Source organism: Rattus norvegicus, chromosome 2 (genome assembly GCF_036323735.1).
Source record: "Rattus norvegicus strain BN/NHsdMcwi chromosome 2, GRCr8, whole genome shotgun sequence".
NCBI lineage: Eukaryota > Metazoa > Chordata > Mammalia > Rodentia > Muridae > Rattus > Rattus norvegicus.
In genome coordinates this window covers 48,625,118-48,628,704 of record NC_086020.1, presented here as the reverse complement: position 1 = coordinate 48,628,704, position 3,587 = coordinate 48,625,118, and the positions used below count along the sequence as shown (strand labels likewise).

The following is a 3,587-nucleotide window of genomic DNA, read 5'->3' as shown; positions in this document are numbered from 1 at the left end:
GCAAATAGTATATTATATTAAATTAAATAGTGTATTACATTAAAAGGATTTCCTATTGAAGAGACTTTTGTCTGCATTCTCAGTTGCTAAAACAGTAGTTGGCATGTCATAAGTTCTCCAAAAGCCATCAGTTAAGTTCCTAAATTGATGAGATGTCCTCTTCTTTTTGAAGTCACGTCACATTTATCCTGGCTTATGAATACCCAGGTCTATTTATTTCCACTGTCCTTTTTGCATTGAGCTCAATGCAAAGGCCAAATGCCGCCATCATACCAACCTGAGTTCTATGACACAGTGTGTGCAATTTAAAATTTACCAACTTGTCTAACAGTGAGTACACGCACATGTGCTAAAACACAGCGTGCTAATCTTCTAGTATTAATGCTGCTTATCTTTGACAGCTGTTACTTACCTCGAGTTTACCAACATGACAAAACCCAGGCAAGCAGATAAATGCACAGTATTTCCTGCTTCTTGTAAATTGCCTATGAACGCAAACAGAGCCCGTTTCTGTTTAAGGCACAGCTCAGTTGTATTTCTCCTCAAATTACAGGATTCAAAATTTATCAGGGCTTACATAATTCCAAATGCTTCTTTAATGATGTAGCAACGAAACAGGTTAAGGCCAAATTTAATATAAATGAGTCAGACTTCCCAAATAATTGCTAAAACAAGAAAGCACTGTGCTCAAACAGAAGCAAAAGCCCTTTAAAATGCATGCCAAGTTTAAACTTTGGGTTGGTCAAACTATTAGAACAGTTGTTCCATTGTGAGACTTCTGCGTTTTATCATAAAACACCATGGTTAGCAGTTATTCTGCATTCTAGGTATCCTATGACATCTCATATCCATTATTTAAGCATTGAATGATGAATGCCTATGAGTCTCTAGAGTGATCTACTAAACAAGACCCTAGGTATTAGAAAATGTAAATCATTGAAATGAGGAGAAATCACTTTTGTAAGTTAACTTGATGAAGTAAAACTATTTCAGTCTCAAAAAAAATACTCTTTGGAACCTATTTCCTAATTCTTACCTATTGCTTGAACATGAACTTTAATTGTAGGGCTTGGGGGAAACAATTGACCATGGACAGCGGGTTCCCATGCTGAGAATACCCTAGCCCCTCCACCGCTCCAACTGAATGTGGTATTTCAAGAGACCTCTGCCAGACTCCAGCTAAGCTGCACTATTTATTCTCTTTTTTAAATGTTTTATTGATTGTTTTATTTATTTACATTTCAAATGTTATCCCCCTTCCCGGTTTGCCCTCCACAAACCCCATATCCCACCCCCTTCCCCCAGCTTCTATGAGGGTGTTCCCCTACCCATCCACCCACTGAATGGAGTGGAGACTGTAAAATTTGTACTTACCCAAGTAGAATATATATTACAAAGTCAAGGTTTGGAAAACCAGTGGTTTAGGATCCCTTCCCAACAACCACTACACCTACCTCTCCCTGTTGGACATTCTGAAAGAACACAGAAAAATTCTGCTCTTTTTGAGGATATTAGTTGTTAACAATCAGGCACATCCATGGGCAGCTAAAAGTGACTCTACAGCTATCAGGCATCTTTACAGCCAGCTTTTGAGGGACCCAGCAACTCATCTCTAGTTGTCCAAGAATGACATCGTGATGCATTGAAAGCCCCTTTTGCGCATGTGCCACAGCCCCAATAAAAGAGGGGATATTCTGTTTCTTGCTGTTTGTTGTTGGGATTCAGTCCACTTTGGGGAGTTTCCACAGCAGCCCTCACCATGTGGGTCCCAAGCGCACTCATGAAGCAGCCACACATGAGGTCTACATCCGAGGTCATCCCAGTTCGCAATTAGAAAGGTGAGATTTCAGTGGAAAAAGTGAAACATTATGTGTGCGGAAAGAGACAAGATTATGCCCCTATGGAGTCCTCAGATGAAGAGGATGAAGAATTTCAGTTCATTTAAAAAGCTAAGGAACAAGAAGCAGACCCTGAGGAACAGGAAGAGGATTCATCCAGTGACCCACCCCAACCCCCACCCCGGCTTTGGCGTTTATAGAACCGCATTAGTGAAGATGTGGAAGAGAGAGTGGTTCGACACAGAAAAATTGTGGGACCTGAAGTAGTAGGAGAAAGTGACTCATAAGTGGCCTGTGGAACGAGAAGATTGCAATGAGGAAGAGGAGGAAGAAATTGACGATGAAGAAATAGAGCGGCGCCATGGCATGATGCGGCAGCAAGCACAGGAGAGGAAAAATGAAGAGATGGAGGTCATGGAGGCGGAAGATGAAGGGTGCGCTGGGGAGGAGTCCGAGTCAGAGTCTGAGTCTGAGAAGTACACAGACAGTGAAGACGAAATGGTGCCTCGACTTAAGCCTGTCTTCATTCGAAAGGAGATTCGGGTGACAGTTCAAGAACGAGAAGCTGAACCATTGAAACAAAGAACTAGAACAGGAAGCAAAACTCATGGCTGAGGAGAGGCACAAGTACACACTCAAGGTTGTAGAAGAAGAGACCAAGAAAGAGCTAGAGGAGAACCCTTGCTGCCCTGGATGCACTCAATACCGATGATAAAAATTATGATGCATGGAAAGTCCGAGAGCTCAAAAGAATCAAGCAGAACAGAGAACACTGAGGAGCGCTTGAAAAGGAGAAAGCAGAAATTGACTGAAACCTGACTGAGGAAGAAAGGCGGGCTGAAGTTCAAGCAAATGGCAAAGTCATTATCAACAAAGCTGTTAATGACAAGTACAAGTTTTCACAAAAGTATTACCACCGAGGTGCCTTCTTCACGGATGAGGATGAAGAAGTCTACAAGAGAGATTTTAGTCCACCTGCTCTTGAGGACCATTTCAACAAAACCATTCTTCCAAAAGTCATGCAGATCAGGAATTTTGGATGATCTGGTCGCACCAAGTACACCCACCTTGTAGATCAAGAGACCACTTCCTTTGACTCTGCTTGGAGCCAAGACAGTGTCCAGAACACAAAATTCTTTAAACAAAAGGCAGCAGGGGTGGGAGATGTATTTGAGAGACCATCTGCCAAGAAGAGGAAAACCAACTAGGCTTCAACTACTTTTTCCAACTGTGGGACACAGGGGATCTGGCCTCAGTTCTCTTGAGCCATTATTTACATAGTTCTTGTATAGAGCTTTCCAGATTTGCAGCCATAACTTGTGTTTGAAGGTGCTGTAGTGGCTATTCCTGGTTGTCAACATGACTATATCTGGAATGAGCTACAATCCAGAATTGGAAGGCTCACCTGTGATCCTGATCTTGAGGCTAGGAGATACAAGTTTCTGACCTGGATCTTGGCATGGTGATCTTGAGGCAAAGTGGCTATGAATCCCAGGAGTCTAGGCAAGGAGATCTCTGAGTTCAAGGTCATCTGGGACAAAGCAAGAGATCCAGGCATGGTTGTACACAACTTTACTCTGAGCCACACCTTCTGCTGGAGACCTATGCAAGGACGTTGGAAGAAGGAAGACACTCTCTTGCCTGCCTTTCTTGTGGGACTGAGCCACTGCTAGATCCTTGGACTTCCTTTCACAGCTGCTGCTGACCATCATTGGGGAGTTGGGCTACAGACAGCAAGTCATCACCAAA

General features: G+C 42.8%; 1 pseudogene; it reads left to right on the top strand.

Moving 5' to 3' along the window:
- The first annotated feature begins 1,759 nt into the window (after nucleotides 1-1,759).
- Nucleotides 1,760-3,046, top strand: Mfap1a-ps1 (microfibrillar-associated protein 1A, pseudogene 1; annotated as a pseudogene).
- Nucleotides 3,047-3,587: the final 541 nt, after the last annotated feature.